A 26,015-nucleotide genomic window follows, 5' to 3' on the forward strand; every position below is an offset into this window, starting at 1 on the left:
GCTGCTAGCCACATGGTGATAGGAACCGAGGCCAATGGGGAAGGCAAAGTGACTTTGCCCAGGTGACACAGGAAGGCAGTGGCAGGACAAGAACCACACTGGTGTCCTGGCACCAACTTAACCCAGCACATTTCACCCTCTGAAAGCTGCTACAAAATGTGGCCGCTGCATTCATTCTGGGCTTTTCTCAGCTTTTTCACCCTATTTTATCTACGACATTCACTGCTCAGGACACATTAATTGAGGCGGTCACTTGAAGATGGTTTCTTGTTTACAAAAAGTGCCTAAATAGTATTTTTTGAAAGTAATAATAATATATTGCAATGATGCAGATGAATAATGTATTCTTTCAATATATGAAATAATAACATTGAAAATCAGTACTACCACTAATAATGAAACAGCACAAGTTCAGCAAAGCGAGGCCACTCTGCTCTGCTGGGACAGGGCTCAGAAAAAGACCTTTGGTTTTCCTCCTCAGTGCTCCCTGGCCAGCAGCTACTTATTCCTCCTTCCGTCTTACCTCCAGGGAAACCCTAAGTGGTTTCTTTGCTTTTAACTTCCAAACGTTGTCTCGAAATTAGCAGGTCTCTGGTTTAGACAGTCATGTCTCACATCTGCCGGCTCCTGGGAGGGATCAAAAGACCCAGCACACTGATCCAGGCACCTCCCTGGGAAGTCTGTGTTCCCTTGGGAATAGGCTCCACTCCCCACATTTAATTGGGAAAGTGTAAATACCTGCCTAATTAGTTAGCCTGATCGCTCTGCCTTTAGCAGAGATTAGCAGGCAATTTACCCCAGCAGCGGTGGGTCCCTTGGGCTGGGCAGATAAGCATCTACTTTTCTGGGAGGGCAACTCTCAAGTGGGTTGAGTGCAAATTGCTTTTGGTCACAGCTTTTTTTTTTTTTTAACATTTTGCAGCTATTTCTGCCCTCCCCCTCAACTCTTTGCCTACAGAACTCCTTCTAGCAACTGCACTTCTCTGCTTCTAAATGCTGCCATCCTTTTCACAAGCACAAGCAGCGCTTGGCCCACATCACCCTAGGGCTTTGATTTTTGCATCGACCGAGGCAAAATCCATCCCACTTTGGGCCAAGTTAGCAGACAGCATAAGGAGAGCAGAGCACACACAGTGTCCATGGCCCGGTTTGCCTACAGCCATCCCTGGTCCCCACAGCAGCGACGTGGATCCAGCAGCTGAGGGATGCAGCAAAGCCAGCGCCTCCCTCGAGGCAGCAACGCTGACAGCCCCAGCAGCCTGTTTGTGTCCACTGAAGCTGGCACCCACCATGACTTTCAAAAATTGCCGAGCATCCTCCTCCCTCCAGAGCTTTTGAATATTTGCCTCCCGTTGGACACTACGCAATAAAAGTTTACACTGTGGTCACATCAGGAAGCCTGTGCTAAAAGCACTGACCTGCTCTCCATGAGCAGGGGCTTCGCTGCGCTTCACCCCGCTGCTCCCAGCCAGTGACAGGGGATGCAATGTCCCCTAAACAACCAGAAAGGTGAAACCAGATGGTGGGGCAGACCCCCGATGTGGACCCCAGTGATGGAAGCTGTGCTGAGCCTCCATCACTGTGGGCAATGCACAAGATCACCCTCCTCTGCAGAGACCCACCTCCTGCTCCCCAACACAAGCCAAGTGGCTCTGCATATCCCAAATGCCCATTTATAAATGGGATGAGAGAACCAGCAGCATCACAAGCATCAGTCAGCACCTGCGGGGTGCCCCAGCACTGGGCATCAGCAACCGAGACCCCAGCACTCGCCTCCCTGCCAGACCGCTCAGCCCTCGACCCGAGAAAAGACAGTGTCTGGTGGTTACAAAAGGAACCGAAAGCCCGCAATAGAAACCAAGAGCCCCGGTGCCATGGCATGGCGAGTGACCTCTCTGGGCCTCAGTTTCCTTCTCTGAATGCAGAGGCAAGGCCCCCACTGCAGCAAGCCCTGACAGCCCATGTGCGAAGCGCCAGCAGATGGAGGTGGCAGCATTATTCTCCTTCCATCCCCTTATTTTTAATTCCTGATGTAGCCTTCCCAATCCCATTTATGACCCTGGCAGGTAAGGCTGGCAAAACAGGCCATATCAAAAAGCATATTAAATATATATATATGTATATATATAATTTCACAGATGTTATTTCTAACCCACAAGAACCACTTGCCTTAATCAAGATATCCTGCCATGGACACCTCAGAAGCACAGCACCCAGATACCCATCCTCGAACCTCTCCAGCAGTAAAATCGATGATGCACAATCAGAACAGCTCGGGCAGCAGCAAATCAGAGAAATTAAGCTGCACGTGAGAGGGACACATTCTCAACAGCAGCACACACAGGGGAGCTGCAGGTCCGACCGCTAGCACCAGAACTGCCTCAAAGCTGTTTTTTAAAATCCAAATTCCTAAGAAACAAAATAGAGAACTGCATTGCCCAGACTATTGCAGCAGCCACTCAGCTCTGTAAATCTAATTAATGAGCCAGGAAAAAAAAAAAAAAAGAAAAAAAAAGAAAAAAAAAAAGAAAAAAAGTGTCATTCGTTTGCTAACTACTTCACCCAGCGTTGCCAAATAGACAGATAAAGGATTTAGCTGGGGCCCTATTCCAGCCAAAGGAGCTGGGAACCTGGCAGGGATCGCAGAAGATTAGAGAAGGGTGAAAGGAAAAAAAGAGGAGGAAAAAAAAATCCAAATAGATTAGCACTTTCCAAATGCAAGCATGTAAATCAGCTTACGCTTTGTATAATGCCACTGTTGTGAGCGTCTGGCTGCGGGTCTGCTTACAGCACCGCGTCGCAGCGCAGAAGTCCCAGCTGAGCCGCGGTTTATTTGGGCTCAGGAATCTCACGCCACCAACTCCCTCACAAAAACAGCGGTTTTGTTTTTACCAGCTTTGTAAATTCTCACAGGAAGCCAATTAGGGGAAACCTGGGAACAGAGGAAGATTCATAATTGCAATTAAGGCTTCAAAGCGCTTATCCCAAGTGTGGCTGTTAAAATTAGAGCCGGGGAAGAAAATACCTTTGAAACCTTGAGCTTTCAAACAGCCCCAGGCTGGGAGTGCTTCTCACTCTGTATCAGCCATCCCCTGGCAGGCAGGAGCTCGCCTGAGGTGGATAGACAGGACAGGCTCCAGGCTGCACCACCTCTGCGGGCACTTTCACGCATCTGCCTCCTGCCTTTGGGAAGAAAGCTCAGCCCTGTATGCATGAAACCTTTCCCCACACCACCACTGAAAGCTTTGGTGTCAAACAAAACCTTTGCTCCATCTCTGTGATGTTCTCTACTCATAGGTCCTCTCATCACCATTGCAGCATCCCCAGCAAGGACAGAATAGCTTGCAAACTAAGCTGCCTATGAGGATACCAGAGATTTGGGTTTAAATCTATCTGCTGCTATCAAAGTGACCCAATGATCGGGCAACACTTATTCTTAAGACCAATACCTTTCATATTGTCAAAAATGAAGACATTCTCTTAGAAGGTCAGCAGTTTCAGCAGTAATCTGCACACTGAAAAGGAATGCCTAAACAATCCAAAAAAAAAGTGTTTATTTGGACTGCTCTGCCTATTTGCAAACCAAAACCCACAACAGCAGCTCAGCATAAACAGTGCTGTGGCTGCACCGAGAGCTGAGAAACCTGGCTCTGCAGACACTCCTGCAGCAGCACTCGCATGGACTTCTCTGTCACGATGGGTTGGAGGTGGCTCTGCTGGTTGTGCTTTGATTTTCAAGGACAAAAGCTCCAGTTCAAGTTCAAACATTACCAGAGAGGTGCTCCACGTGCTGGAGCTTACCCTTACCTCTCAGACAAAGCTGCAGTCAGGTCTTGGCTTGAGATTCACAACCCAACCAAGCAAGTGATAGGAGCCGAACCATGCCTTCTCAAGCTAGCAACCCTGAAAGAGGCAAAAACTGAAAGTACTCTGTGATCTGCCCTAATCTAACATTCCAGCCCATGGCCTGGGCTCGACCATTTCAGCTTGGAGCCAAGCAGATCAGCCCTATGGGTGCCTCAGTCCTCCAGCAGCAGCTGATCAAGATCAGGGCTTTTTGCATGTTGGATGGCGTCCATGATACTGGCAGGACTGGCCAGACTCTTCTAACTGAGATCACAAACATATCCAGTGTATGTGTATCTACATGGTCCGTAATCTCCTATCGAGTCCAGTCCTTCTCTTGCAAAGAAGCTCAAGTAGGAAAAGCACAAGTTAGAGGAATAACATATCCTCACTAGGACAACCTGCAGCCTGGCACTGTCTGCAGTACATTGTCCCCCTTCACATCCCTCAGCAGAAATGCTGGTGGCAGACCATGACAGGGCCCTGAACATTCAGACTTGCTGGGCCAGCATGCTCTTGGTAAGAATAAGGGTTGAGAAGAGCTGAGAGAAGAAAAAGTGACTCACCCAAGGTGTTAGGGCAGGCCCCTGGTAGACCTGGAAGAGACCACCAGGTCCTGTACCAGCCATGGTGCTGGACTCACAGACAGTCCCTCTGCCTGCCCTCCCTGCCAGCAGGCACAGACACATCCCTAGTGATGGCACCTGATCTACAGACAGCACTTCCAGTGCACAGCTTTCCTTCCAGCCCCTCCTAACCCCAAACAACATCATAATGCTCCAGTAGCAGGGCTGGGGTTAAGGATGCAAAGCCCACTCTCTCCTCAGCAGGGACACATGCTCTTCCTCCACCCAGCCCCACAAACCCCTGGTGCTTCCATGGTGGTGGCACTCATGCCTGGCGTGGAGGAGGACAGGTCCTCTGTGGCTGTGCATGGACCAGAAACCCACAGCAGCGCAGTGACTTACCCTCAGTTATCTTCAGCCACAGCACGCCCCTAAACATGTCTGCTTTCCCCAACGTGTTCACAACAACTTTCTTCCAATGGCCCCATACGCCCTACCAGCTGCCTTATGCCACAGCTGAGTCGTTCTCAAGGATTTTGTGGATGATGCTCGGGGTCTACTGCAGGATCTGCCCTGTGGCCTTGGGAAGTCATTTGTGTATCTGGAAATGTGTTGGCTTTATGTATTTTTGCATAAGCTACTTTCCCTGTGGTGTTTTCTCCCTACCACTGAGCACGTAGGACCTGCTAATCAAATGAGGTCAAAGAAAATTCCAGCCAAAACCCCAGCAGCCTCAGTTCTTCCCCAGCAGCAGCCACCGGCATCCAAACAAGCATAGTCCATGTGCGGATGTTCCCTGTCCCTCCTCCAGCAGCAGAAGTAACCCCATGGGACCAAGCGATGGGCCACAAGCCGGGCTGACATCTAAGCAAGCCCAGCACAAGCAAGGAGACGGACTTCCAGTCTCCAAGGGCGGAAGAACTGCCGAGAGCAGCTCTCCAGAGCAAAGGCTGTCGCGGCTGCAGCCCACCCGGCCCCCAGCTCTCATTACGCACTGAGCAGACTTCCCGTCTGAAGAGGAAGCCGCAAGGCGTGCGGCTGAACCCCTCGGCACAAAAACATTCCCCTCCCCGCCGGCTGAAGCTCGGGGCTCACACATCGAGATGGTTTCCAAGAGCAACCCACACTTCTGCATTTTCTACGGAGATCTTCTTACTTCACCTTCCTGCGCTCGCTGGTGCCAAAAGGAGAAGTGCTGTGGCGCCGGGGGAAGTTGTGCCACCATTTCCTACTCTGGACAATGATTTCAGTCTCCTGCCACATCCGAGAGCCACACGTGGCACCCGCCACGCCACGCCAGCAAGCTGTGCGGCTGTTAGCATGCAAAGACCTCTGGTTTGGGCCTGGCAGTTCCAGGAAGCCGAACAAAGGCTTTTAACAAAATATGAAAACAAAGACCACAGGCAAATGACCCAGACAGAAGTAACTGCGCTGCCCCTTGGCACTTGCTAGGCTGGAGGACGCCAAGGCGGGTGTGCGGCTGGGCAGCGGAGAGGCCGGGCCCAGAACCACACGGGAAGGCTGCAGCCCAGGTCTGTGCACTGACACCCAGAGAGTGTCCAAAACTGCAAAACTCCCCCAAAACTGCAGCACGCACTGCTTGGTTGGGCTCACACAATCCCCAGGAAAGAGACAAACCAACCACCACTGACAGACACCTGAAGGCAAGACTCCTGCCTCCGCTTATCTCCGGGGTTTCCACCCACTTGCTCAGGGGAGGTGCCAAGGGCAGGATACACACACACCTCCCACAAAGCTTAGGTCTTTCCTTTAATCTGGTTAGCAGATCCAAGGATCACTCCAACAGTTATATGGAGAAGACTCATTACAGTCATAAGAATTTGAGGGTCTGCTGACAACAACAGAATCATCATCTTTAGAGGACAAAATCCCCCGTCTCCCTTCTCTGAAAGAGTTTGCTAAGCCCCAGCATCAGAAGCTTCCTACAGCACAGAAAGAGAAGGCTTAACATATTCCCTGCTTTAAACTTACTGCTGTAACCTTATCACCAGAGAGGCACCTCTAGATATTTTTAGAGGTAATATCTGCTGGCACAGGAATTACAGTGCATTAATTAGCAGAGAGGCACATACTGACTGTCACAAGGTCACAAAGCAACATCCATAATTTACACTTCCTTGGGAGTTACTGAGAAAACAGGACATACGAGAGCCATCACAAGATCTAAAGTCTTGAAGAGTTCCGAGCATAGAGGTTCACATTTCCCGCAAACAAACATTAGCAAATTTAATTTCTCAGATGTCCCAAATCCTCAAGGACTGCAAAACTCAATGGGTGCTCCTTGGCCATGTTGAATCAGTCACTAGAAAGAAATTCATGGGATTACTAAACCATAATGCATCAGTCTGATGGCTCAGGTAAAAAATAATAATAATAATAAAAAAATAACGGGTGGTCAACATTTGCTCTCCTCGGGATAAACCACTATGGAAACATGTTTATGTTTTAGTACCAGCAGCCACTCACACTCCCCAGCAGACATACACAGCTTCAGCCTTTTGGATGCCTGGGGTACCTTAAATCTGAGAGCTGGAGCCATCGCCTTCACGGCTAGTTAGGACTAGGGAGTTTTACATTGATCAGTAATACAGATGGACAGATTCACTTTCCTCAGCTATTTTGACGGTTCCTCAAGAAGTTCATAGCCTGACTTCACCCTCCCCACCCTCTCTTCTTCCCAAGCTTCCTCCACCAGGTAAAAGTTACTGGCAAGGAAGCGTTAGAGTAACTCAGGCCAAGACAGGACCTCCTGCGCATCCCCGCTGCCTGCACTGAGACCATCAGCTGCGATAACCAGCTGCAACCTCAGAGCATTGGACTAGGAAAAGGTAGCACACAGGTCTCACCACCACTGGGCAGGACAACCCTGCTAGAAGAGTGGATTGAGTAGGATAGCTTGGTTCTCCTCCAAAAAATCCCCATAGCACAGCTGCTGCAACAGAGAACTGCTGTGCGATGCAAGACTGAGTCAATACTCACCACCATCAAAACAGGCAACTGTGACATTATTTGCTCATAAAATGCTTGACCATGACAAGGATTCAGATGACATTAAGCCACCCAGAGCTGGCTGATGGCTAGGTCAGGTCCAGAAGTGGTTTATTCCTATGGACAGCTGCTCCCTTTCTGCCAGAGCTGTTTCCACCTTCTTCTCTGAACACCAGCAGCCCTGCTGGCAGCCCCATAAAGGCTCTTACCAACACACTGAAGCACACAGTGAACAAAGAAAGCCATGAATAATACCTTTATGAACCTGCTGCACAACCAACATATCAAGGCAAGGAAGATCAGCAAAAACTCTCGGTGTCTTGTTTCTTCCATCAAGGTATTTAAAGCTGATGACTTCAGGATTACCATCCAGTCAAAAAACAATGGAATCCAAGGCATGAAGCAAGACAACTGAGAAAAAAAAAAATAAAAAAAAAGAAAGAAGATCATCTGGTGACTTTGGAGAATCCACATCTACTATCTGCTCTACTATAAAACTCTGAAGTAACACCGAGTCCACCCCAGGGGTAGGATTCATCTCCTCCAACTTCACCTGTACAAAAATAAGGTGAATTTCTAAGCAAAGAAACATCTACAGACAGTGAGAGCACCTGATGTAGACGTCAGCTCATCCCATCCAGCTTGAACCCCTCCATGGGCAGCCAGCAGAATAAGGTACATTAGAAGCCCACGTTTTTAGGCAAGCATCCTTATGCAAGATGACTCCCATCCTTGTTCCCCAAAGCTGTTTCCCACATGCAAAGCAGGAATAACCACACTTCCTTCCTTACCCAGCAGTTGCATGACCAAATGTTTCAGAGCCTGTAACAACCTCAGACAACGCAATAATGGGAACATGGAAATTGCAGTAGAGCCACTCAGTTTAGCTTTCACTTCTTTCACCCCCAAACTTGATTCATAACAAATAAAAGCAGAAGCCAATGTTTCTGCAAGTGACTTTGTCTGTTCAAGACCTCCAGGCCTCCAACTGCTTATGGTCCATTTAATGGAGCCATTTCACTGATGAACTGCATTAGAATACAGAAAGCACAGACAAATAAGAGCAAATAAATGCAAAATTATTTGGAACACGTGAAGGCTAGCAACAGATAGTCACAAACACCAAGAGGCTGCATGCATGGCACAAGGCAGCAGAGGTGTGGTTTCCACCCAAGGATGCATTAGCTTTCAGCCAGAGCCACGAGATGTTGCTGAAGTCAGTAGCAGAAGCCCCATCAGCCATGGCAGGGCCAATCGGAGCCCTCCCTGGGGCTGTTTAAGAGATCTGAACCGTGCTGCAACCAAGCCTCCATCCACCTCTCCCAGAGCGACAGATGTAGTCTGTTCCTCGACCTCCCAGGCTGACTGACACAAGCAGGGTCTGAACCCACAGCAGAGGAGCAAGGAAGGCTCCAGCACCCAGTTGCCACGAGGGGATCACAGGGGAGCACTGCCCTGTGGGGCTGTCACCACACAAGGCTCACTCCTCTTCTCAAGGTTCAGTCATTTTTTAAGTTAAAAAATTAATCTGGTGGGGCTACCCTGTAAGTGTACAAAATGGAACCGCAGCAAAATTTTAGTGATTTCAGAGTGAAACCACCACGTCTCCTGGTGATGAGCTTCTCATCACCATGTAACTGACTCCAGCTCCAGGGAGCTGCACCAAGAGTTTATTTCCACTTTATGGAGCAGAAAAAAACATCTCTTCCTAAGCTTTACCAGAGATACCACAGTATAGCGTACTGCAGAACATGGTGCAAGAGCTGGATGTGGGCTGAGTTCGCAGGCAGGTGCAGATAGCTGCCACACCAGGACACACCCAGAGGAACACGCTGGTAGTGAGAAAGTCACAGCAGACACCCAAAACCTGAATGTAGACTAGCAGCCTCAGAGCTGGCAGGGCTGAAGGCATTGCCAGCAGCTTCTGGGCAATTCTCAGCTAGTTAAGATAAATATGATCACAGAAGCAAGTACTAGCTGGTTTCACAGCATCACTACCACCTTCCCCATCAGCAGTGCTGGCAGCAAGTGAAAACATGAGGTAGAAATAAAGGAGAGCCCTTTTCCAGCCCTGGGGTCTCAGGGGAGCTGATGGGAGGCACAAGAACAGCAGCCACAGATGTGGGTGCTGGTTTCAGCCCTCTGGGCATCTTCAATTTGCAGTGGGGGCACAGCACCCAAACTCCTTAACACTGGACACTGAGCAGACCAGCAGTAGCTTTAGGAAGCCAAGGGATCTCCCAGAGACAGAATTCAATTGAGGGAGGATTGCAGCATTTTGTACCGACTTTGCGTCTTGACCAGGGCTCAGACCAGTCAATTGGAGGTTTGCTGCTTCCATGTTCAGGCCTGCACTTGAGAGCAACTATGCATTTCCTTCAGAAACATAAATAGCCTGAGATGCATGGCAGACTCATACATGCTGAAGACACTCACAGATTATCCTGGAACTTTCTGTAAGCAAGCAATTCCCTCACTGCAAAGTTAGCGATGTGAACAGGGCATGGAGACCAGAGTCCCATCAGGCCCTGACTCCAGCAGTAATGCTGACGGGAAACTGAAACCACAAAAGTGAGACAGTGTCCAGTGCAGAATTGTCTGCTGACCTCCCTACCAACTATTCTGCAAACTGAGACTTCCTCCTGGCTTATTTTTAAAATGTTCTTTTTTGCAATTACCACTTTTCAAGACAGGATCTCGTGCATTCTTGACAAACAGATAATGGGGGAATTCCACTTGCTACCCCTGTGAAGACATGATGTATTTTGATGCCGAAAAATAAGAATCTCTAAATTAGTCCCACCGAACCATCACCGAGAACAGTTCTGATGGTGCCTTCCCCCTTTCTCCTAAAAGACACTTCTCTTTATGCAACCTCAGTGACTCATGGCAGGTCCTTTCAATCAGAGATATTCTTACCACTGGCAAGACGCTGCCTTTATCTCCAGCTTGAACCATGGGCTGTACCCTTCATCTCCATATTCCATTATTTTCAGCTCTTGTAAAAGTGCTCATGAACTGCTTGAGTCTCAAGCTTTTGGGAAGTGAGAAGCATAGGGAGCAACATGTCTCCCCGCTGTTCTTTGAATTAGGTCAATTACTTCTTGCAGTGATTTCTGAAGGAAACTGCAAAAGTCCCACTCCTGGAGATGCTGAAAGACAAGCTTCAGATTGCAGGACAGGGAGAAAACATGCCCTGCTGGGAGCGGAAAATGGGATAAATGCAATCACAAAAAAGGCTGCTGTAAAGAGGAGGAGAATAGTCTATACCCATGTTCTTAAGGGCAGAAAAAGCAGCAACAGTCTTGAATCAAGTGACATGAGCCAAGTGGCCCCTGCCCGAGGCCAGGGAGAGACGCCCAGTGGCCCTGACAGTCTTGCAGCCTTCCGTCCCCATCACCTTTTCAATCCTCCTGCCCCTAGGCAGGTGAGGACCCAGAAATCTGTGGAATTTCTTGGATTTCACCATTGTAAAATACATCGCAACACCAAAAAATAACTTCCTTAAAAAAAATTAAAAAAAAATAAAAAAAAATCCAGCTTTATTCTATGCTTCCTTTTATCTCTTCTCTGTCAACGCTTTCCTCACCATCCAAAACACCAGACCAAGGCCAGTGGATGTCAGCACCTCGAGCTTCTCTCTCAGAAGCCAAACTGACCTCTCCTCTTGCATGTGCTGGCAGTAGCAGCTCTGCCACCTGCAGCACCTGCACCTCCCTGGTACCCGAACGCTGCCCTTGCCCAGACTCTGCCAGGCACAGATGGCTGGGCCAGGACATCAGCAACCACAGCCCCACCCACGACCACTCAAAAGACTGCATGGGCTTGGCAGAACTCAGCCAGGGTAAGAGAAGCTTCTTCTTCTCATTAAAAATCAGCAGAAATTACACAGATCTGATCTGAGTAAGAAAAGGCCAGTTAGACATACTCACTCCTCAGAGATGAAACGTGCTTGTTCCTGGCATTGATTATGAAAACCCCTCACCACATGATGCAAGAGTTAATTTTAGTTCCTATCACCCCTTATCCTGAGAGTGAAGGCTGAAGTTTCACCCAACACCACAGCCGATTACAAGCTCGGTGACAAGTGAAGCCCCAGGAAGATTTAGGTTGGAGACAGCGATGGTCTTCAGCAGAGCCTGGCTGGGCACTGAGTACTGGCAGTGTGCACCTTGGGAGCACCGAGGCTGCTCTGTGGGGATGTGGGAGTTGGGAAAGCCGTGTCTGTGTGTCACAGGAGACAACTGGGGGAGGGAAAAAATCACCAAATGCAGAATTTAGAGGAAAAAGGTGCTTCCCACAAAAAAAGGTGGTGACCCAAGCTGCCCTTGCCAAGAAGGAAGGGAAGAACACGACTCAGAGTATCAAGCGGTTCCGTTCTACCCGACGCTCACTGGTGTGGCTGCAAGCCGGTGGGACAATGCAACAGGTCCCTTTGGGAGGGTTCTGGGGGCCACTCACATGGGGCAGAGGGGACAAGACTCCAGGTGCTCCCATACCTAACAAAGAGACCCTCCCAAAACCATGCAACCACATCTCCAGCCTGGAAGGGAGCCTGGTGCTGGCTACCTCTGGGCATGAGCCCCAACCCCAAGTGTCCCACGTGCTGCCTTGGGCCGCCACTGGGCACGTGGGACTTTTTCAGGCATGACCCTTGGGGAAAACAAACACTTTTCCTGTGGAAGGTTACATGTGGGTGCACTATCACATTTAGAATAGCATCAAACAAGTGGAAACAGTGATACCGCCTTATCACAAAAAATCACCATCAGCTATTCATTGTTCCACTGACTCGGCACTTTCTTCTGCCTCTCCAAACTCTTCCTAAGACTTCTTGTCCACCCCCAAATAACCATTACATTACTCTGCTACACTGAGTAACAGCTCAGTATTTCTGGGGGGGTTCCTTTTGCATACCTTTTCCCATTCCAAAAGCATCTTTATCCCCAGCCGGGTCCAGGACCTTCCCCATCCCCCAGCTGAGTCAAGCAGCAGAGCCCACACAACCAGGAGTCCCCCATGGTGGAGACCCCAACCTCTGCCCCACACTGCCTTCCCCCTGTGCCACAGCGAGAGACGATGCTAATTTCTTCAGCCTATTTGGAAAAACAAGTTTACACGTGAGATTTCAATTGGCTCCCTCTCTGCTTAACTACTCCAGCTGTGAAACAAAGCAAGTGAGAGACAAAGCACTACACACAAGCAGCGTGACCATTTCAGAGGGCTTTTTGTGAGCTTTAATGCCAAGCCCACTAAATAGATTAACTTACAGCATAAACAAGCAAGTAAATCTTTCCCCCAAGGCCCTGTGTATCCAAAGGAAGCTTTAGAAGTTACTTCCTGCCATTGTGGAGGCCCTGCTGGGAACCCAGGAGCCTTTTCAGTCCCTGGCTTGGTTGCCCAAAAACTTCAGATTTGCTTCCAGCACCGCTGGCTCCAGCTCCACAAAAGACAGATGACAGTGAGGACAGGTTTGGCCGTTCCCCATCAGCCTGGGGCAGCGAGGCAGTGACTGACACTCACTTCCGAAGCTCAGGGACAGGTCTGAGCCCCACTTTGACCAGAGGAACCACCGATACAACTGCAGCACCATCACAGTCACGAGAAGGAAGGGAATCTCCAGGTGAGGGGATAGACCATGGAGGACTGGGTGTCCAGCCGACAGCAGGATGCCAGCCCCACCATGCTGTTCAGCCCCAAGCATCTTCAAGCACCTTAAAACACTGAAATACTGCAGCAGCTTCTGCATTTTCCATTGTAGGGAGAAGTGACAAGCCCGTGGCATGAAGCCTTTCCAAGCCTTGTGTTCACCTCTGGGAAGAAGCAGGCCCAAGCTCTGCTGGAAGGCACCACAGCACCCCAGATGTACCAAACCCTGAAGGTCTGGAGAAGGAAGGGCTGCACAAAGGGAAGGTGCTGGGACCAGAGCTCTTCTGGCAGTCCCGCAGTGGTGGGTGAGCTCCAAGACCCTGAGCTCTCCCTCGCTGAGGGCAGAACCCTGAGCTGGACCATCCTTTGGTCTGGCCTAGTATGGCCACCAGAGCAACATCTTCACCAGCCCAAAAAGCCATGGAGAAGACAAGCCAAGAGGAATCCTCTTCACCACATGAAGGCCCTATCCAACACTCTGTATCCCTTCTCCCTGGCTCACTGAATGTATTTGAAGGTGACGTGCCACCACAAGTGGCACAGAGAACCCCATCCATCCCCAAATCGCCTCCAGCCAGGTAGGCACAGCCCTGACCAGCTCTGACGTGCAGGACAAGTCACCAGATCCTCCCAGTGACACACCACAGGAGCAAAAGGTGCACAAACTCACATGGCACATGCATCCTGAATGCCTTCCAGCCCTTGGTTCCTCCCAGGATGGGTGGTGGTATTGCACAGCCCTCATGCCAGCTCTTCACAAGGAGCTGAGTTCCTGGGAAGTGGCTTGATGGAGACTCCTAAGCACAGTTTCCACAGAGCCAAAGGCTTCCCCCCTCACCCCACAGCATCATCCTACAGCTGGTGATGGCGTCCTGGTTAGAGACCCCCGGTGGGAGGCTGTTGAACACCCACCAGTGCCCAGTGCTGTGAGCCAGCAGCTCAGGGGCCACCACGAACAAGGTCCCCAGGCTCCAGGTGTGCTGCGTGCCCAGCAAACATGGACTTAGACCCACACGGACACTTCTTGACTCTGCCCAAGTTCCCTAAAGGATCAAACACCCCCCAGCATTCAGACCAGATCAGCCTGAGAGTAATTTGCATCTAAAGAGCAGTCCTTTGGGGACTTCAGGCTTGATGGGATGGATTGCAATCCAGCTAATTGATCCAGGGAGGCAAACCTCAAGCAGAAGGCCTCTGAGATGAGCAGGACTCAGCCATGTCCAAGGAGCAGCAGTGAGGTCACCCAAGGCTGGGTCTGCAGGGCTGGAGACCGCTCAGTCACACACCAAGCACCCGCGCCCCGTGCACCACCGTAACCAGTGCATACGCACAGCCACATGCGTGCACCGATTTGCAAGGTTTATCAACACAAGGACACCAAGAATGAAGAAACATTTGTGAAGTTTCACATGTACAGATTGCCAGAAACAATGAGAAAAGGGAAATGCCACCTGAAAGGACGAGAGCTTGTTTGCAGAGAAGCCTCTGAGCCGAGGGTTTAAATAGACACAGCGTTGGGGGAAGCAGCTGAAAGGGGAAATATTTCATCCTAATTTGAGACAAAAAAAAAAAAAAAAAAAAAAAAGAATAGGCCTTTGTGGAAGGGATGAAAAACACTTTTGCAAGTTCAAGACAACACTGTCCTTCCTAAGCGTGCACACACCAGACGTACACCCACGTGCTGTGTTTGAACATTAACACGGCTTTAGGATGAATATTTTAAATGCCTTGATGTTACAGCCCCAAACCCTCCGACACAAGATAAAAAGGGAGACAGATTCCCTATCACAGCACTGCTAAAGACAGTCACAAGATCAGGCTCAAAGCTGACATCATGACTGCGGGGGGACAATGCTCCAGCACGCCCTGCATTCCCAGGCGCCCTCGTCACATGAGTTGTTCACTTCTGCTTATCGCCACCCAAAATGAGGACCAGCAGCACTTCAGGAGCTGCTCTCACCCCAAGCACTACCGGAATTTCAAGCAAAGAAGCAAAGCATTTGAGGGAAAACCAAGCCCCATTCCCATTGAGCCAGGAATGGTTCCCAACAGCATGGAGTCATTAAGAATTGTCACAGCCCCGCAGCATCATCCAGCCAGGTAGCATTTTCTAATTCTGCTTTTAACTCAGCAGTGGGGTTGTGCTCACATCTGTCGGCCAAAACCATCTGCAGCACTTTTCACTGCTCAGCACAGCTGGGAGGCAGTGCTGGAGCCTGCTCCAGCACCCGGCGGCTCGCCCGGCCCCGTTACGGGAAGGGCACAGTGCAGGTGGGGGCGCTGAACCACGCAGCTGTCCCAGGCAGGATCCGGCCACTGGGCTCTTTCTTACCAGCAGGAGACTGGAACCTGGGTGAACTCTCAGATGGGGCAGGTTAAATACAGCAATCACACTTGAGAGGGGAGCACATCTGAGCCGAAAACAGGCAAGCCTCGAACATGAAACCCCGCCAAACGCCCGCAGCATCGGGCTGCCTTCGCACCCCTCGGAGCCAGCTCTCCTCCTGTTGCCTTCTGCAAAAGCAGCCGAGCATCTCCAGCTCCTGCAGCACGGCCAGGCCGCAGCGAGGGAGCAGATCACCCAACCGCAAGCCGAGGTGGCTTTTTTTTTCCTTTTCCTTCAATGGCAGGGCTTGAAATCAGAGATGAACGGGTCTGAAGGAGCTCACGCCTGTCCACTCATGTATTCCAGATGCACACGCTATAATCACGGCTTGCCAAACAGGATACGAGCCGTAAGAAAATAAAGCATTTTATCTACAAGCTTTTCCAAGAGGGTATTAGAAACAATGGGGAGGAAATACAAAATTAACACTAGAGAAGAGCAATTGGCAGTACCCCTCATGAGCCTGTTCTTCATTACAAGGCTGCCTATTCAGTAGCTTTCATTAGGAAAATCGCATCGCAGAGCCATTCCTGACAGTGTCCCTATTTCCTAATTAAGCTTTGCCAAAGAGCCGCGTCTTTTCGTTACCGCACGGCGCACAAGCACAACAATTACCATTTCATCGCGCTCCGGCTGCTGAAAACCCTGCAATTAACGCATCCGAGGAGTCATACAGACATGTCACTGGGGAGACAAGTTCTCACGTTGTGTTAATTGGCGGCCAAAGACGAGATCATAAGGAAGGGAACACCGGTTTTCAGGGGGTTTCAGTCCCCATGCTGAGAAGGGCACTGAGCTTCTCCCCAAGCTCCCACCCAGGCAGCTGGAGAGGGCTCGGTGCCAGCGTGGGTGCTGGTGGAGGGTCCTGCCCGCACCCTCGTGTGCATCGTGCCCGTGGCACGTTGACTCCATAACCAGCTGTGCCTACAGGAGAGCAAACCCCCACTTGGATGCACACAACATGGGAAGAACACAGTCCTGGGTGGTTTCTGGAGACCTCCAGTGATGGCTTTGGGTGGGTGGGCACCTTGCAATGACAGGGCTGGCAATGGAGAGGGGACAAAGGTGACCCCACACCACCTCCAGCCATGCCAGGAGTCCCGCAATATTGAGCCTCTTAGGGAAGCAGAAGAGCAGAGAAAGAGCATGAGCAGCAGAACCTGGGTCACATTCACAGGTCACATCTTTCTCCACTGCAATCAGGAATGACATTTCCAGCCCCAAACACCTCCCTGTCAGGTGAGCACAGTTGCAAAGCGTTGGGCTATGATGCAATGCCTGTGGGGGGCACAGTTTCCATAGGGAACTTACCCTTACTTACTGCCCAGGGCAAGTTCAAAGCAGAGACAAGAGGAGTTTAGAAACAGCAGGAGACTCTCCTCACTCAAAACCATCCTTGGGGCACTCACCTGAGCAGCTCTCCCCCAGATAATTCATGCACATTTTCCACTTGCAAAATAATAAAGCAAAAACAGGCAGCCCCGAAGCAGGAACAGCTCAGTGGTCACCCAAAAAGAGAAGTTGAAACTGTCCCAGGTGAGCTACGGCATGGCAAGCCTGCAGCAGTCCCTGCATCATTACAAGGGTGTCACAGCCTGGTCCCCATCACGGCTGGAGCATCGTGCTGACGGCAAAGCCACCACCACATCCCTCAGCCCTGAGGGCCACTGTGGTGTGGGCAGCATACTCTGCTGGGGCAGTGTACAGCACTTCTCTCCAGTGCTTTCATCTGGATTCAGTTCTTCTTTCTCGGTACAAAACTCACATCTTGATTTTCACGTTCAGCAAAAGGCACGAGGTGACAGTTTTGGTTTGCTTTTCCCCAAATTGGGGTGCCCTGATCTGCAGGGGTGGTGGGGGGGAAGGGTCTTGCCAGCTGCACCATCCTACAGCACCAGAGCCCGCAGCACTAGTGAAGAGCCCCTACCCCAAACTCATCCACCCTGCTGTGACAGCTTCTCCCTCTGCAAATCATCTCCAGCACTTCAGCCGTCCCCTCTTCCTCCTGCCCCTGTCGGGCTGTGGAGCTGCAGGAGAGTGCAGCAAGGAGCAGCGAGCATCCCCGCTGCCTGCCGGCAGGACCGCAGCACAAGGCTAACCCAGCCCTGGACCACGCACACCTTCAGCTCACAGTGCTGCAAACTGTGCTTTGCACTGCCCGGACACCTGCAGGGCACCCTCCAGCCCAGCTCCAGAGGATGCGCCCCGGCTGTCGCCCTCCAACCTCCTGCAGTTGCTGTAACCGAGGGATGCAACAGCTGCAACCACTGCTGCTAGGCTCTCGCCCTTTATCCTCTCATCTTTCTAGGTTTATGCTCTAATCTGAGCAACACCCGCAGTTCCAAAACACTTCGCGATTGTGTTGTGGAAACAATTTGCAACTCCATCCAATTTTTTTGCTATGAGCATGAAACAGCCAAGCAGACCCATCCCCAGCACACACACACAAAAACCAAAACACTGACATCCTGCACATCCCTGGAGTCTGCAGCCTCTGCATCTAACCAAGATTTAGAAAATTACTACACATCGAAAACCTAAATAAATTGCAGCTGCTTAGCCTCAGCCCCTTCAACAACAGGATAAGCAGCAGCAGCCTGCAGCTGCCTGAGCATGTTTTCGCTGCATTCAGAGTAGCAACATCAGCACCGAAAACAAGCTACCAGCAAAGCTAACGGGTGCTGGGGCAACAGTGAGATTTTAATAAACATGAAAACAAAGGTCTGAAATCTCTTTTCTCCCGCTTTCGTTAGTGATTTGAGTCAGCCTGGCCTTTTCCTCCCCTAGGGCTTACACCATCCAAAGCAGCTAAACATCTTTTTGTGGAGGTTGCTGCAGAAGTGAGCAGAGCAGGAGGCCAGAATGGATCCGTGCGCCCCCTGGTCAGTGCTGGCCACTAAATGGGGACCGCTGGTGGCACAACAAGGCCCTGGAAACACCTGACCAAAATGCTCCTTCCTGGGCACGAGCATCAGCACAGGCCAGTGTGGAAAGCAGCACGAGGACATCTCGGGGCTGGCGCGTGTCCGGACACCAGTGCCGGAGGGATGACATGCCGCTGGGCTTGTCACATCCCAAACCACATCCTGTTGCCACAGCAAAGCCCTGCCAGGGTCACATCGCTGCCCTGCTGGGCTGAGGGGACGCTGGAGTCCTGAGGGTGCGAGGAGCAGCAAGTGACCTGAGGGCACTAGGTCCTTCCAGCCTGGCAGGGGGAGCTCCCGGTGACACCAGGTGACTCACTGCCACCCCCGCCAGAGACTCTGCCAAAACTCCAGCCGGGTGCTGGAGAGCCCCTGGGATTTCCCGGGGACCCATGAGCTGTGGGGTGGTCCCTGGGGGCCGAGCTCCACACCTGGGCCCCAGGCAGCAGCTCTGTGGGGCAGCAGGAGAAAAACAAGAGCACGCAGTCCAGAAATGAGTCACGGCAGTGGGGCCCCGTCCCCACCAGCAGGCACAACAAGCTGCTCCTGGCCACGGACCCTCACAGGCTGCCAAGGGAGCCAGATAGAGGCAAGGTGGGGGGTGCACCCTTCCCAGGCTGCAAGGGGACCCCCACCCTGGGGCCATAGGGTGACCCCCACCAACGGGTGCAGGGTCCTCCCTGGGGTTGCAGAGACCTCAGGGAACCCCCCTGCGGCGTCAGCCAGAGGGCCTCTCCCAGGGCACACACACCCCTCCCAGCTGACGGGGGGTCTCCAGTTCCATGGGGGATCATTGCCCCCACGCATTTATTTGAGCACCCCACTTAGAAGCCCCCTCACCCCCCCATATCACACACACACACCCCCAGCACCCACCGACCCCTCAGTTACACGGACACCCCTGTTACAAGGACGCCCCCCTAGAGCCACCAGGCGGACAGAGTCCCCCGGTTACAACCTGCTCCCGGTCACACGCAGGGGGCACGGCCCCCTCCGGTTACACCGACACCCCCCCCGCCCCCGGGGGGCTGCAGCGCCCCCGCTCCCGGCCCCGGGGGTCCCCACCTGGAGGGCGGCTGCCGCCGTCGCTCCCTGCCCATCCTCGGGCTCCCCGCCGGGCTCCGCTGCGCTGCGCTCCCCGCGGGCGGCACCGGCGGCACCGGGCGGGCGGGCGGGAGGGGCCGGCGGCGGGACCCGCCCCGCACGTGTGGCCCGGCCGGCCCCGGCCCCGCCCGCACCTCCGCCCGCCCGGCCGCCGCTTCCTCCACCCGCACACCGCCCCCTCCATCCAACTATCCGACCGCTCAGCCACCCACCCCTCCGTCCGTCCGTCCGTCCATCCCTCCATCCATCCATCCCTCCATCCACTCCTCCATCCATCCCTCCATCCATCCATCCATCCATCCATCCATCCATCCATCCATCCATCCATCCATCCATCCATCCACCCCTCCATCCACTCCTCCATCCCTCCATCCATCCATCCACCCAGCCACTCTGTCCCCCCCCTTTCTCTTCCATTCATCTGTTCTTCTATTCATCTACTGCTCCCTTCATAACCTTCTCCTTCCTTTCACCCATCTATCCATCCCTTCATCCATCTGCCATTCTGACACCTCATTCTTCCATCCATCCACCCACCAAACCATCCAGCCATTAATTCATCCACCTCCCCTTGCCTCCATCAGTCCCTTTCTCTCCCTCCAGTCATCCACTTCTCCATCCCCCTCTATCCATCCCTCCATCCATCCCTCCCTTCATCTCTCCATCCCTCCCTCTATCTCTCCATACCTCCCTCCATCCCTCCCTCCCTCCCTACAGCTGTCCCTCCATCCACCTCTCTGCTGCCCCATCCCTCCACCCCTCCACTCCTCCACCCTATCTGACCCTGTTCTCCTTCCCTCCCTGCTCATCCCCTTTTCCCTGCTGGAGAATCCCTCGGCACCTCCCCATTACTGTGAAGCCACCCATGGCTGGGCTGGGTGACAGCAGGCTGGGGACACGATGCTGCTTGCTGCTCTGGTGGCACCTGGAAGCGGCCTTTCCTTGGTGTCTTCAAGGGAGCTCCTAAGAAAGGGCCCGTGCCAGCATTGACCACAGGCAATGCTCTCCCCCGATGTCTTTCCGACGGTGTCTCTGCTGCACGGGGCCGGATCCAGCCCAGCTGATGTTGTGGGCAGCAGCAAGGATCCAGCTCTGGGTTTCCTTGCGGGTTTTCGTTTTTCAGAAGAGAGTGACCGCTGCTACGGATGCTCTGAGACTCGAAAACCGCTCGGGCACTGAAATAGATGTGGGTTTCGCAGTGAGATTCCAGTGAATTTTAAAAAAAGCAACCAGAGTCAGAGCCAAAATCCCCCATAAGTGCTGATCCCCGGTACAACGTCTCGTGGGACGCCGTGCCCTGAGCCCCCGATGCCACCCGCGCCCTGCAGCACCCTGGGGCTCGCACCGGGTGAAACCCTGCGGTGAGGGGACAGAGCTCGGCCTTCGCCAGCTGAGCCGCCCTGGCAATTCGGAAGAAATTCGGCAAAAATAACAGAGAGGGGAAAGTCTGGTGTCTGCCACCGTGCCACCTGCCTCACAAAGCACAGCACCCAGGTGGAGCAGGGGAGGTGGGAGCGGTGCAGCGCCCTGCACTGCTGCCTCTGCGAGGACAGGATTGGGAAGGGTGGCAGTCGGGTGGGGAAAGGCTGCTGGGCACCAGGCCGGTGTCAATTTTGGGGATGCCAATCTGACCTCTGGCATCCCTTCTGCTCCAATCCCACCTCCACATTTCAGCCCCATCCCTTCATGCTTATCCCCAAGCCAGAGGAATCGGGATGGCAGAAGGCAAGATCAGCAGAGGCCGCACTGCTCAGGCTGTTGGGGCTGCCACGCGTCCCCCCTGTCCCTCCGGGTCCCACCCCATGCACTGTGCATGCCGTCATCGGCTTGTTTTGCTCCTCGGGGCACGCAGCATGAGGAAGTTACCAAAACTGGTGACTCAGGGGGCTCGTGCCGGGCGGAAGGAAGCGGAGCAGTGCAGGGAGGCGCCGTGCCCTGCCTCTGCTGCAGTGCACAGTGACAAGGATGACAAACAGCAGTGTGGTGGCCACCGGGCTGGAGCAGCCACCTGGGGGAAAGGGCTCCAGAGGGACCTGAGCACTGTGCTCCTCCTTATCACTGAGTTTTTCTAATTTGAGGTCAGGAGACCCTGGGGACACCTGTGCCATGCTCCAGGGTTCAGGACGGGGTGGCTGAGGCCGCGCTCTGACTACACCAATAGCTAGAGATGTGGGTTCTCGGTACCACACTGAGTTCCAGCGAAGGCGACAGAAAAGCCCCCGCCCATGCAAATCAATTCAGGGAGCAGAGATCTGGTGATCACACCCGGGTCTCCAGGTGGAGGTTTGCCACCGTCGCGCTGCTGCCTGGGTGCCGCCTGGGGACCCGGCAACCTCTCCACTTCCAGACATCCACAGGACACCACCTCTGCTCCAAAGGATGCTCAAGAGCAGATACAAGACTCAAAGATAAAAGTATTTAGGCTTAAACTTTCCACAAGTGACTCCAAAGCAACTCGTGGAAGCTCCTGGCTGGAATGGAATACTTCCTCCAGCAGAGTAATTGCCGCACAAAACCTCTTTGGTGATAGAAAGTGATTTCCATAGCGAACATTTCTAAGCAAATCAGGTTTCCGACACATGCAAAGGGACTGGGGTGTGTGAGGGGCAGTGGGCTGTAAACACTCCCTGTGAGAGTCCCCAGTCAGTCTCCTTCCATCAAATCCTTTCTCATTTCCAGCAATGTGAATTCACAAACCCAAATCTCCTTTTACCAGCTTCTAGTTTCATTCCTCCTCCTCCAAACCAACCCCAAGACACCACCTGCCTGCTCAAAATGGGCTCTCCCCTAGCTGGCAGGGGTGCTTGGAAATTTGGCTGATCATCCCACCCCTCTCTGCCCGACACACTCCCAGCAGGCAGGGATGTGCTTCCCTGAATCCACCATGCGCTGCCAGCTCAGGCTGAGCTGCGTGGAGCATTTCCAGACCAGTGTGAGAAATTCCTGGAAGGCAGTTTTTCTGTCTCAAATATTGCAGTATCGGTTTCTGCTTAGAATACTGTAGTTACAGGCTACATCTCAGCATGTTTATTCTTGATGGCTGCCAGTCAGAGCGATTAGTTCAGTTGGGATTGTCCTATTGATAAAAATGCTTCAAATCTAGGTGGAAAAAGATCTTGTGGGGCAAGCCCAGTTGCTGAGCTTTTTGTTGGGGCACTAACAAACTCTGTTCTCCACCTCCACTTCTGCAGCAAGACCAGCACAGGTTTCAACACGAAGTTACAAACGAAGCAATTAATGACACTCTCTGCAAATGCCCCTTTTCAAAGATGTTTTTTTCTTGTGCCTGCGTGCCCCTGTGCCCCCCCACCCCACAGCAGTGCTTCCCTTTTGCCCAGAGGACAGCAGCATGGGGACCTCAGGGACAAGGAGCTCTGTGGGTGCAGTGACAGCTACAGGTGGCTTGAGCCAGTGCCGCAGCAGGCAGAGGGGAGGAATCTCCTTCCACAGCCCCTGTCTGCCCAGGGATTTGCCCCCCATCACACAGATGCATCGCCCAGCTCGTCCACGTCCCAGCTTAGGGGTCCCTGCGTCTCAGTGAGGGGAGAGCAGCAAGCTCAGGAGCTGGGAATTGCCCGAATGTCCCAAACAGGCTTCCCCCTTCCTGCAGCAGCTTTCCACTGGGTTTTTGCACGCCTGTGTCCCTGGCCCCGCTGACCCTTTGCAGGAAGCCCGGTGGAATGTCCCCTCACCCCGGGCAGCACCTCTGCAGACAGAAACTCTCCCCGTGCAGGCTGTGATCTCCCTTCGCCACCTCAAATTCCCCCATGCTGTCCCACATCTGCCCTGAAGCCTCTCCCCCACCCCAAATCCACCCCAGCCCAGTGCAGGAGGTACTGGCACATCATCCTTGCATGGGTCACACCAGCACAGAAACGGCACTGGAGCCTGGTGGCAGCTCCTGGGCTGCATCAGGGCAGGGCTCAGCTGAATGTTAGCCAGGGAATGACCAGGGCAGGGAGCAAAGCCGGCTATGGGATGGGATGTCCTCTCAGCCAGAGAGGTGCTGGGGTGTTCTTGATGGATTCAGGCCCAACCACACATTGGAAATGCAAAAATTTAGCTCCAAAAAAAGGCCACAAAGTCATCAAGCTGAAGTTGACCATGAACACGGTCCAACAGCTGCAGACTGCAGCCAGCACATCCCCTGAGGCTGTGCTCACATCTCTTTAGGATATGTTCACATCTCCCAGACCTGTGTTCTCATCTCCCAGGGATGTGCTCACATCTCCTTAGGATCCATTCACATCTCCCAGAGATGCACCCGGGGCTGCTCTGCCCGTGGCTGCAGAGGCTCTCGGTGCGCCCATTGCTTCCTTCTCTGCCCGTTCCCACAATGACAGAGCCCCACAGCCCCAGCTCAGCACCCCAGGCCTCTGCCCGCTGCCTGCACAGCTTCAGAGGGAAGGGGAAGCAGGATCCAGCAAAAAGGGAACCTGCTTTTTCTCTCTGGTTCCTCCCACGACTTGTGTTTTTCATTTCTCTGGTGCAATTTAAAGGATACTGAAAGATTGCTCAACACCACCTGAATCTGACCCTTGAGAAACGAAAATGGGCCATAGGCTTTGGTGGCGGCAGACCTGACCCCAGACCTTCCCCTTCTGCCTTCCGTGCAGGAGGTGAAAATGTGACCTTAAACAACCTGATCCTGTGAAGAGCTGAAGGTTTGGGGCTGGGGGTGGAGGGCCCCAGAGAGCGCTCAGCATTCGTGCTTTCCACTCAAACTTTGTCTGACCCACACTCTCCTGCCCTGTGCAGGTGGACTTTGTGTGCTAAGTCAGGGCGTGGGGTATCTGGAGCAAACCCCTGCTAAACCCTGACTCCCTTCCACCTCCAGTCCCTTCTTCCACAGAGAAGGTCTGATCCTGGCCCTCCTGCAGCCCTCGGGACCATTTCCATTTCAGTCTCTGGCTTCAGCACACCCAAAGCCAACCTGGTGCTTGCTAGAAGCCCTCCATGCTTGTCACAGGGAGAAGGAAGACCCGGGGAACAATCTGGGAAGGAGTCTGATGCAGGAAATCAAACATCTTCCCCACCGTGATATTAACAATCGCAGGGATGATTATGAGCAAAGGAGACACACACACACACACACACACCCTGCTGCCCCCACAGCCACATCACACCGTGGTTGGGGTTTGCAGGTGAGCTGTGCACTGTTACACAAGTGGCCCGTGCTCTTTATAGGACCAGGTTTGCAGCTGGCACAGAATGACAGAGGCGTGGAACAGGATGGGGTCCTCCTTTCCTACAAACAAAGGGGTGCAGAAATCAGGGCTGACACGGAAACCGAGGGGAGACAGCTGGACCTTGAGGGACCATGCTTTCCATGGCGTGGAGCTGAGCAGATTGCTTTGCACAATCTTTCCCTGCCATTCCTCACCACTCACTTTGGATGTTTGCCATTTTGCAGGTAAAGATGCTCAGCTGCTCCAACACCGGGCTGTGCCTGCTAAGCTGCTGCCTCTGGGATTCACTTCACGACCCCTTGGGGCAAGACGCTCCTGTAAGAAGTTCCCTTGCATGCAGAAAGCCGGCCTTATCCCAGCCCAAAACTTTCTCCCCAAGCTGGAACCTGACCTTTTTATTCCTGACCTTTCGGAGCTTCCTCCCATGCCCGCTTCCCCAGGGCTTTGCAGCAGGGCTGTTCCTGGCCCCTGGGAGGGGGCAGGGGAAAGGGGCAGAGCCCTGGGAAGGCCGGGGGCTGGCAGAGGGCTGGCTTTGCACGGGCTGAGGCTTCCACCCTGCGTCCTGCCGCAGAACTGCAGCGCTGGATGCTGAGCAACACCCGGGGGTGCGCCCTGCGACCCCGGACAGCACCCACCCGGGGTCCTGCACCCCCGGACAGCACCCACCCGGGGGGGCTCTGCCTCCAGCAGCTTCATGGGGTCAGCACGGAGGAGAGGTGTGGGGTGCCAGGGCAGCTGCGTGCACTGTGAGCTTTATCACGGCCACCCCTGAGCCCGCAGCACCCCGGTGTTGGAGCATCCCCTCTCCCGCCGAGCCCCTCCGCAGCGATCGGTGCCTTCGGGTGCCAAAGCCTGGATTTGGGAACACGCTCCGGGCACTGCGGCTGGAGCCGCGGCCATACCCAGCTGACCTCGCTCCGGGTCACCGTGGGGCTGCAGAAGTCCTCTGGGTGCTCCTTTGGCAGTGCAGTGTGCTGCTCCGGGGCTGGGGGGAGTCGGGGGGAGCCCTCAGCAGCCCCCGGTCAGACGTGGAGGTGGCAGCAGGCGAAGGCAGCCCTGAGCCCCCAGCACGCTGTGCCAGGAGCCCTGGCTGCCACCCGGGGCCACCAGGTCCCCAGGCGGTGCCACCCAGCCGTGCCCCCCTCCCTGCGCAGTGGCCGGGGGCAGCTTTGGGGTGCTGCCGTCCTCTCCGCCACCCTACGGGAGAGGCACATTTTCAAGCCGCATTTTGTGATGGACGAGCGAGGCATCAAAGCCGGAACATCAGAGCTGCAGGCAGGAGCCGCGGGTGGTTCCTGCCCCTCCCCACAACTGGTGGCAAAGCCTTTCTGCCAGCCCAGCC

At 53.3% G+C, this 26,015-nt stretch overlaps 1 protein-coding gene across 4 annotated transcripts in view; it reads right to left on the bottom strand.

Annotated features, from left to right (window-relative positions):
• The window catches only part of PIK3R5 (phosphoinositide-3-kinase regulatory subunit 5), a 57,790-nt gene extending 38,232 nt beyond the window's left edge, over window positions 1–19,558 (bottom strand). For 2 of the 4 annotated variants that reach the window (XM_084491789.1, XM_084491785.1), the window contains exons 1-2: window positions 19,446–19,545; window positions 7,677–7,832 (exon numbers count right to left, since the gene is read on the bottom strand). The gene's annotated coding sequence lies outside the window, so the exon portion shown is untranslated. Of the gene's footprint in view, window positions 1–2,739; window positions 2,813–7,676; window positions 7,833–19,445 lie in introns of those variants that run through there. The other 2 variants (XM_084491786.1, XM_084491788.1) reach the window with 2 other exon arrangements.
• Window positions 19,559–26,015: the final 6,457 nt, after the last annotated feature.

Source organism: Aythya ferina (genome assembly GCF_964211825.1).
Source record: "Aythya ferina genome assembly, chromosome: 18".
Classification (NCBI taxonomy): Eukaryota; Metazoa; Chordata; class Aves; order Anseriformes; family Anatidae; genus Aythya; species Aythya ferina.